At 38.1% G+C, this 10,275-nt stretch overlaps 1 protein-coding gene across 6 annotated transcripts in view; it reads left to right on the plus strand.

Moving 5' to 3' along the window:
• Positions 1-9,814, plus strand: part of RBMS1 (RNA binding motif single stranded interacting protein 1) — a 532,988-nt gene extending 523,174 nt beyond the window's left edge. For all 6 annotated transcript variants that reach the window (XM_082261033.1, XM_082261035.1, XM_082261032.1 and 3 more), the window contains exon 14: positions 7,152-9,814. The gene's annotated coding sequence lies outside the window, so the exon portion shown is untranslated. The remainder of the gene's footprint in view (positions 1-7,151) is intronic.
• Positions 9,815-10,275: the final 461 nt, after the last annotated feature.

Here is a 10,275-nt window from a genome sequence, read left to right on the forward strand (position 1 = left end):
GGCCTTGCTAACATAATAGCTGTAAGCCAGTTGTCAGCTCTTGGGTGTAGCAGCCTTGAATGCATTGTATTTATTTAGTAGTAGTTGTCTGTGAGATGAAGACAGGTCAGGTGAGTTCACACTGAGATTCAGCATTGCTGGGATGCCTCTGGCTTGATCGGTGCATACCGTCTTACAAGCGGATTTGGTCACAATGGCAACACTGTACACACACTCTCAACACAGATATTACTCTTGAGAGTGTTTAGAGCCAATGGAAATCTGTTTTCTGTTAAACATAAATGAGAACACTGTGAGGACCCTATAGCAGGTCTTTACAAGTGCCAGCATGCAGCATTCTATTTCCAAGATCACCCCGAGAGCTCCAAAACTTGAGGAAAATACTGCCACTTGGATAACCAAAGATTGGCCCTGACGTGGAACATTAAGGCTTGGAGATTCTTGGAGTTGTTGCATGAAAAGTCTTGACACATTATGCTGTATTAGAGAAACACACCAAGGCACGTTGTGCTACATCACTGTCTGTAATTTTGACCTAAAGAAGAAGTATTGTTTTAAAAAAAATAAAGGTGCATACTCCTCTCTATGCTGCAGCATCTGTGCCACGCCTGCTCTAACCAAGTGATTGAGAACTGAGCTATCTGACTGCTGATTGCTCCGTTCTTGGTCTACTGGAGAGCAGTGAATGTCAGTCACTGCTCTCCAGTCTCCTGCTCAAACACTCACTGGTGCGCCAGACTTAAGAGGGGGGCGGGCACAGCTGGCTCTGGTTCCGGCTTTTAGAGGTGGAGCCAACTGTCAATCTAGCAGCTGCGTGGATCCTGACAATCTTGTCAGGATCCTTCCAGAGTCTGGAGCTGCTCTGCCACATTAGCTGATAGTGGGCAAAAGCCCGTTATCAGCTGACTCTGTTCACAGGTGATCAAAAGTAAGTGCGCTCCTGTGACCCACAAGAAAAGAATGGCCAAAAATGCTTTGGCCATGCTTCTCTCTTAAAGACCAATTGAAGCTTCAGTTACATAGTTGGTCAGGTTGAAAAAGTACAGAAGTCCATCTGGCTCAACCAATAAGTTGAAATGGTAAAAATGTAATCAGAGTGCACGGGAATGCAGAGGAGAGCAAGTATTGCGGATTGAAGAGCTGTAAGATTGACATAAGGGAAATGTCAGACCACTGCAGAGAGGATGTTTGTCTTTACACCTAGTGCAATGGTCCCTTCTGCAGGGCATTGCAGTAGAAGAACCAGGGCTGTTGGCTGGGTGGTTCTCCTGTAGGGGGCCCTGAAACGGGGATCGGTGCGTGGGGAGGGGAGGACAATTACAGCATGATGCACTGTCTGTGTTTCTCCATCCAGCAGCTGTAAGCCAGCCCCCCAACAGCGTTGTAAAAAAAAATGATAAAGAATCATTAAAAAATGTAAGGGCTCATTTACACGGGTTCTCTGGCCCATTAAGTGTAAGCAATTTGTGCAGCCGGAGCAGTCTGTTACTCGTGGATGGAACGGCTGTATGAATACAGCCGCAGGTCCTAATTTGATAAGTGTGCAGGTGTGGATGAGTAGCCCCGAATGCACAATGTCAGTGTTTGGGGCCGTACACCTGCACCCATATGCCTGTCAAATTAGGATGTGCGGCATCCTTCGTACAGCTGCTGCATCCCCATAGCGTAACATAGGCTGCCTGCACACAGCTCCAGCCATATTTACAAAAACACACACTGATTCACATTGTACAGGACACAGCACCTAAGTGAATGAGCCCCAATACCTCATTTACACACACAACTTTACTAACTCTTAAGCCCCCGTTCACACTGGGGCGACGCTACTTCGCCGGGCGACCTCACAGGTCGCGGCGCGCTGCTCGCCTCGCGACCTCGGAGCGGCCGGCACGGACTTCATAACATTGAAGTCTATGCAGGTCGCTCCGGGTCGCCCCAAAGAAGCTCCTGGCCCTTTTTCTAAGTCGGAGCGACTTGTGTTGCTACTATTAGAACGGGTCCATAGCTTCTGTATGGCAGGCGACCTACGGTGACCTGTCAGGCGACCAGGTCGCCTGACAGGTCGCCCCAGTGTGAACGGGGGCTTACAGTTTTCTTTTAGATTTAGCAGGAATTTTGTAAGATGATATGTTTGTTTCCACTAATAAAGATTGTTGTGTATTTTGAACATATATTGATATTTTTGGGAGGGGGGTGGGGGCTGTCAGGTAGGCCTCATGATTTCTAATGGCAGCCCTGAGAAGGACTATGCTACTGGGGTGACTAACGGATAAAAACAAAGGTTAAAGATCGACCTCTCTTACTGCACCCACATTTACTACTTTACCTTTTCATCTGAAATTTCAAATAGACTTTTATAAGGGTCCATTCACACCTGAGCATATAGTGTTACAGGCTTTTTTTTCCGGGTGTTTTTCAGGCGGTTTTTTTTTTTTTTTGGGCTTTTTTCAGGCTTTTTTGCAGGTGTTTGGAGGCCTGGCATTGACAAAAACGCTTGTAAGCTGCCAAAAAAGAAGCTCATGTAGTTTTTTGAGCTTCAGGCGTTTTGGTTCAGGGGACAAAACGCTCATGTGTGAACAAGGGCCATTGAAATGAATGGGATTTTGCTTGTTGGGCTTTTTGAGACTTCAGAGATGAGCGTTTTTTTTTACGAGTTTGAAATTGCTCAGGTGTGAACAGGGCCTCAAGAATTCCCAACTCTGTGTTTCATATGTTGACTGATTTCTTTGGATTAAGTTCTGAAGGTGTGTACCTGGGACATCAACACCAGAATGGAGATGGGTCAGCCTGTAGATTGTTTTTTACTGCTGCCTGGGTGGTCAGACTCTGGCCCACATCTACATATTGGCTACTAATTGTGATGGTGGTAAACACGTTGGCCAATAAGTGTTTCTGGTCCACCCCCTCCTGGCCCTGTATTTAGAGTCCACAGAGAACATGAAAGTTCAATTTGGCAAACGTTAAAGCCCTCGATCTATCTGGATTGCAGAAGCTCCGGTTATTATAGAAATATTTGCATATCACAGCCTGCAGCTACTGATGTCATCACAAATACAACCAATCCAGTGTCAGCTTTCATTTCTAACTCCACTAGAAAAATAGCAACTAGTTGCAACAAGAAGTTGATCTAATCTATGCTATAATCTCATTTCTAATCTATTCTTTAGGCATCCCTAATTGTTTTTTATTTAGCCAATTTATTATTGTGTCATACTATACGCTCTATGTGCTAAGCAATAAAAATAATCAGCACATTTTAATAGTATAATTTTCTATCTACGCATCCCATTGCTTTTTTATTAGTCTAGTTTTCTTTTATCTTTGCATCCCATTGCTTTTTATTAGTCTAGTTTTTATCTGTGCACCCCAATGCTTTTTACAAGGTTATTTTTTATGCTAATCTGCAAAAATACGAATCCAGGTAGAATGTCCTATAGCAGATTGAAATAATAATATTTTTTATATATTACATTCATGCAGTGATTGCATGTCTGGCAGCGAAAATTCTGTGCTTTTCTAATTGGCTTTGTATACTTTATATTCATTAACAAAGTATCAGCCAGATGGTAAGTTTTTTCAGTGAGTTGGCTGACCTGTTGGAGGACATAACCCTTGTGTTACACTGCAAAGCAGGAAGCAGAGTTTGCACATGTAATATGCAAATATGACTGTCCCCCAAATATTTAGAAAACTACAAATGATACCAGTTTTTTTTTTTGGCCAAAATGAAAAGATGCAGAGCATGCCTAATTCCCCAGGTTTCATGCAATTTACCCAATTCTGAATCAAAAAATTTTACCCCCTAATGACAAGGCCATTTTTTGCGATACGTCACTTTAACTGACAATTGTGCTTTTCCCACAATTTGTCCTTTTGCCACAAACAGAGCTTTCTTTTGGTTATTTGATCACCTCTGCCGTTTTTTATTTTTTGCGCTATAAAACAAAAAAGGAGCGACAACTGGGGAAAAAAAAAACATTTTTTTTACTTTCGGCTATAAAACACAGGCAATAATAAAAAAAAAATGTTAAAAATCAAATTTTTTTATCAATTTAGACCAATGTGTATTCTGCTATATATTTTTACATATTTTTTTACATAAAACAATTCCAATAAGTGAATATTGATTGGTCTGCGCAAAAGTTATAGCGTCTACAAACTATGCAATATTTTTATGGATTTCTTTTTTTTTTTTTTACTAGTAATGGCGGTGATCAGCGAATTTTTTTTTTTTATTACGGGATTGCGACATTATGGCAGACGAATTGGACATCTAACAGACACTTTTGACACTTTTTGGGGACCAGTGACACGAATACAGTGATCATGCTAAAAAGATGCACTGTCACTGCACTAATGACTCTGTCAGGGAAGGGGTTAAATGTGTCCCTAGGGAGTGCTTACTAACTGGGGGGGTTACACAGATTTGGGGAAGACGGAGATCGAGTTTCTGCTTAGCAAACTCCTTTATGTGGCATGTTGAGCAATCTACTTTGTTGGAGGAGAATCTCGGTATTGTTATCTTCAGACATCCAGGTTTTCCATGATCAGGAGCTCTATGGATACATACCTTACTGCTGTCCTATAACTTAGACAGCATTTGGCTCTGAGGAGTTTGTATTTTACCTATACTGTGGAGGATACAGCTGCACGTGTGATTATAACGGATTATTACCGCACTGGGACACTTTATATTAGCACCTGAATGAACTGCTTCTGCTGTTTCAGTGTACCTTATATCCCAACACTGGGATACTACATACATTGAACTTTTGCACTTTAATGTTTTTGCACCTTAATGTTTTCTTTGATCGTATAAGAAATCAGTGGCGGCTGGTGCTCAAATTTTTTTTGGGGGGGGGGGGGGGCACAGAGGCCAGCGCAAACAGAAAAATGTAATAGGCATTGCTTTGCGGCAAAAAACGCTGTAAAAAATTGTGTGACTTTGAGGTCCCAAAAGTGTGAAAGGGGCCTTCAGTAAATAAGGTATAGCGTGTCCCCTTTCAATGCACAGAGACCAGCGTGCCCCCTTTCAATGCACAGAGGCCAGCGTGCCCCCTTTCAATGCACAGAGGCCAGCGTGCCCCCTTTTCAATGCAGAGTGACCAGCGTAAACGTGCCCCCCCGGGAGACCAGTGCACTTACCTCAGGCAGCGGCGGCTTCTCCTCAGTCCCCTGGCGTCTCCTTGAGTCCTCAGTCCTCCCGCCTCCTCCTCGGCCAATGGCATGGGGTTTGCCTTTCGGCCAATCGGGAAGTAGGAGGACCCGCTTCCTGATTTGCCAGGAGGAGGATCCTTGTGACAATAGCAAATTTTCATTCTCTATTGCCACACAATGGGTGGGCTCGGGGCACACTGCTCTGCGCCCCGGGTCCACCCTTTGCTGAAGCCGATTAGAGCCTCTGGCTCTAATCAGGTGATTAAAAAAAAAAAAACCCCATTGAACTCCATGCGTCCGGCACCCCGTGTGTAGATTAGGGGGCCGGAAGCATGGATGGGGGGGCGGCGCCCCTGCGCCCCCAACGCACCGGCCGCCACTGCAAGAAATATTTTCGTGTTTGTCCCTTTGGAAAATTTTCGGACGAAAGCTGTGTACTAATGATTAAATTATGGTATGATCACGTCGATAGCCCTATTTTTATTTTTTGTACGATATTCTGATCGTGTGTACGGGACTTTAGGAGATAGCACAGGAAGTATGCACAGGACAGGACAGCTTTGCATTTCTGACATGATAAATTATTTCAATGGTAGATTTAACAGACCAAAGTACCAAATAGCAGTTCTTTGTAGAATTGTAGAATTGACATATCCTTTAAGATCTAAACACCTTTTATTTTTACAGCAGGTGTTGAGGTCTCTTTAAAAGGTTTCTGTAAAATTCCAATAAAAAGACTGTACATTAAACCTAGTATGGGTTCCGCCTATTCTCGAAGCATAGACCATTATTAGAATCGGGAATGCCAAGTGCAGAAACATAGAAATACCCACGAGATTAAACATTACAGTCGTTTTGAACTGTCAAAATAATAATTGTTGCCTGGTATCTGTGTATACGTTGCCTAGAAATTAGTTATGTTATTAGTTATTATTATTATTTTTATTATTATTTATTTTATTATATATTTATTATTATTATTAGTTATTAGAAGTTGGTTATTAGTTATGAGATTTTTTATAAATGGTAGCGATGCAATGTATACTGCTTTTATGGAGGGTAAAGATATCGGTTTATACATAAAGTGAAGTGTAACCTTATTTAAAAATGTCATGATATTCAGGTGCAAATACAAAAAAATAGCTGGAAAATATTTTGACCCAGAGAATTCCGGTTGCCAATTTAATTATCCAAATATCTTGCCATAATGCAAAATTGATAGCATTCTCTTTGGCCGTCGTGTGTTCATCAGTGATTAACTAACTAGGGATGGGCGAAGCAAGCCACTTAGCTCTTCCAAGACTCACCCGGTATTTGACATGAACGGGGAGCCAAGGTGAAAATTACTTACATCTCAACAAGAGTAGTGATTGGAAGAACTTTAGCTACGGTGCCACCTGGTGACAAAACGCAGTCATTACATTAGCCAAAATAGACATTCGCTATTGTATCGTGCAATTATGTTTTTGTCTATTTACAGTGAATATTGCTGTATGCTTTTTACATAAAATTCAAGTTTATTTAATTTTTGCATATGTCATAAATGACTAAAAGATAGGGATCTGCAGTTGGGTCATATCGTTGCATTTAAAGCTCAAGCAGATGCAATTGTAAGCAGCAAGCTCCTTTCAACAAATAATTTCACAAAATAATTGTTATTATTTTTGTATGATTTTTAATTTTTTTATTTATTTTTTTTCTGTATGGAATTTCCTAGACTGGTAAAACGGAGACCTTTTTAATTGTCTACAGTGGTAATAATTGTATTTTTTTTCTGTCTTGATGTTCATGGTTTTACATGTATTTGGAGACAGGCTAGGAAAAAAATAAATCTACTATTTCAAGCAAGTGACCAAGATTTCTATCTCAAGTCATAGAATTACATTTGTGTAATGAAATTAATATTGCCTTAATTTGTTCAGTTAATACCGATCTAGTATTTAAAAAAGACCTAAGGAAAAAACCTTATTTATTATTTTTTTTCTCTCTCACAGATGGAGCGATGACCTTGATTGGGGGAAATGAGGTTCAGATGCTTAAACAATCATGGATTTTTTCTGAACAATCGTGCTTTATGAATTGACAGTTTTGCACAGGTTCTTGGGAAAAAAAAAAAAAACAAAAAAAAACATTATTTATAACAAAATCAACTCAAACTATTTTTGCTATAAGTTCTATGAAGTGCATAAAAAACCTTCAATTCATCTAGTGTCTGTTCCCCTGAACAGGTTTATTTTATTATGGAAATTTTTATCAAGTAATATAACACAAAAAGAGACAGACTACAGGTTTATCTCTGGATATGCACAGGTGGCTATTTGTTTGAGGATATGTGCATAACAGGCAATTTTTGTGTTATTTTTTTTTTTTTTTTTCTTTTTTGTTTTGTATGGGACTCCCATTGTTAAATTTTTAAGGACTTTTGTGTTTTTTTTTTTTTTTTTTTTTTTTCTTCTCTGAAGGTTCACCATTTTATTAGCCAGCGAAGAAAATAATTGCAAAAATAACCGTCGCTGGTTTCTCAATGTTCTAACTGATTCCAACAAGAAGGCATTTTATTTTGATGCCTCCGTGCTTGCAGTGTGCGTGTTGCTGTAGTGCAGTGTTGCAGTTGCTGTCCGTTTTTTCTGACTCCTTGTAATTTTTTTTTTTTTCATAGCGTGAAGTGTCTTATCTTTTTCCAATGAATTCCAATTTGCCTTAAAAACTTTTAATGCTGTAGCTTTTTTTTCCTCCACGCAATTACTAGAAAAAAAGTGTAGATTGCTTAGACCAAGTAAGCTGGTCGGTTTTGCCTTGTAAAACAGCAGCATAGGGCTTTTAAAAGGTAGATAATAAAATTGCTGAAAATCTGGCTTTTTAATGTGTAATAGATGTTTTTAATGATTTTTTTTTTTCACGTAATGTGTATGGTAGTGAAAAAAAAAATTGTTGGGTGGGTGGGGATGTGGGAAAATGTTTTGTGTGAAACACATTTTCTGATTGGGGGGGGGGGATGTTTTAGTAGAATCAGTTGTTTGTAAGGCCTTATGCCAACAATTTGCTCTGGTAGTCTAAGCGATTTTTAGAAAATCTGCTGTAAGATGCAATGTAAAAATGTTTTTGCTTTTTTTTTTTTTTCTTTCAAATTAACTTGATGTTTTAGCGTATGTAGAATATAGGAATTGGGATAGGGGATTTGTCAGCGAATGTGTTCTTGTTTTGTTTTTTTTCCTCTGTTTTTGGTTGTTTCTTTATACAATTAATGATAGTACTTTAGTTGATTGTGCTCAAACCTTGCAAACGAAAAGTGCTGTTACAGCAACATGGCAAAAAGCTAAAGGACTTTAAAGAAATAAGCTGAGATATAAGTGGAATTGTCAGTACATTGGGTACTCGCTCTCTATTAGGTGAAAATAATAATAAAAAAAAAATAAAAAAAAGACTTGGCACTTTTAAAGGTAACTTTACCAAAGAACAAAGAGCCAGTAACCAATCTTCCAGATTATTCTCAGCGTGATTTTTTTTTCTGTTTTCTTTATTTTTGCCGGACCAGTTTGCGGTTAGGAGAATGTGCCTTTTTTTGTACATTTGCATTTTTTTTAAATAGTTTTAGTAAATGTATGGACACAATATCAAAAGCATGAAGGAAGACTTGGATCCAAGCAGTGCCACACTTCACATCATCACTACAAGTATTAAATTGTAACGAAAAAAAAAAAAAGAAAAAAATAAAAACACCTTTTTTTGAAACTATGAAATTCCTGATTGGTCAAATACAGCAATTTTTGTTTCCTTTTATATATATATTTTTATTAACACATTAGATTGATCACTGCTTATATTATGGCTGTTTTTATTCTAATTGCATATGTAAAAGAAATGAATTTTGTTGTCTTCCAAAACTGTGTACTCGCCTGGTCAGCAGTGTGATCAGTTATCTACCTCAAAACTTTATTTCCTTTTTTATTGGAACAGGTTGCTGGCATTGCCTGTTTCCTCTGACCAAATCCTCCTAGCTGGAGCTAGGGCTAAGCAGTTTTATGGTTACTTTTTATTTCGTTTTATCATTTTTTATTTTTTATTTTTACTATTTTAAGTATTTAGTAATAATCTGCATGTATTTGATTTTTAGAAAGCAGTGAGATTTCATAGTTTCAAAAGTAATTGCTGCTCTGAGTTAGATTTTAGTAAAAAAAAAAAAAAAATACATATTCATGAGAAGTGTTTTTGTTCTTTTTTTTATTTTATTTTTTTGCAGAGGAATACAGCAAAAAGTTGTGGTATGGGTTCAAAGCTCCCTGGGATATAATTGCTTTAATTAAACACCTTTGCTGCTTGAGGTGTGTGGTTAGTTATTATGGATGTTCAAACAGCCCCTTCAGCAGTAAAGACATAGAAGTTCAGACATGCAGGTAGTCTTCCTCTATTGAATGAATTCTGAACTCTAAAATTCCTACTAAAATTTAAATTCTCAATTCTGTTGTTTTTAAGTAGTGTTAATTCATATAGTCTCAATAAAGGGGATTTCAATCACTGCTGCAGGCGCCTGAACAATGTGCCATACTTTGTGTCTGGGTAAGATTTGGAACATTAAAACATAACCTCTGTACATAAAAATAATCAGTTAAACATCACATAGTAGACAGCCATTTAAATTATAAAAAATAAAATAAAATTAATTTATGAAGAAAGACCTTTTGTACAGATTGAAAAAAGATTTTCATAGAGATATCTATATGATCAAGAGAGTTAATTTTTTATTTTTGTTTTACTAGTGCCACAAACTTGCCAGTGGTAACTTATTTGTCCGGTTCAAGACAACTCTGTAGTTATTGTTAAAACGCCAAAATAAAAAAAATTTTTGAACTGTAAATTTGATTAGATTGTTAGCTTTTTCTGTTTTTTGTTTCTTTTGAAAACTTTTAATAAAAAAGATACAAAAGAAAAAGGTGTTTTTGTTGTTCTTTGTTAAATCAGAATATTTTCATTAAATCCACAGGATTGTATTGCATTGTTTTTCCTTTACAGCAGAATCTGACACCACTAATTTTAATATCCATTTAGAAGTGTACAATTTTATTTACAACCGGTTGACATAATCCCAACTGATACCATTTCAGATTAAAAAGTGTTGAC

This window comes from Pelophylax lessonae (assembly GCF_965119305.1).
Source record: "Pelophylax lessonae genome assembly, chromosome: 6".
Classification (NCBI taxonomy): Eukaryota; Metazoa; Chordata; class Amphibia; order Anura; family Ranidae; genus Pelophylax; species Pelophylax lessonae.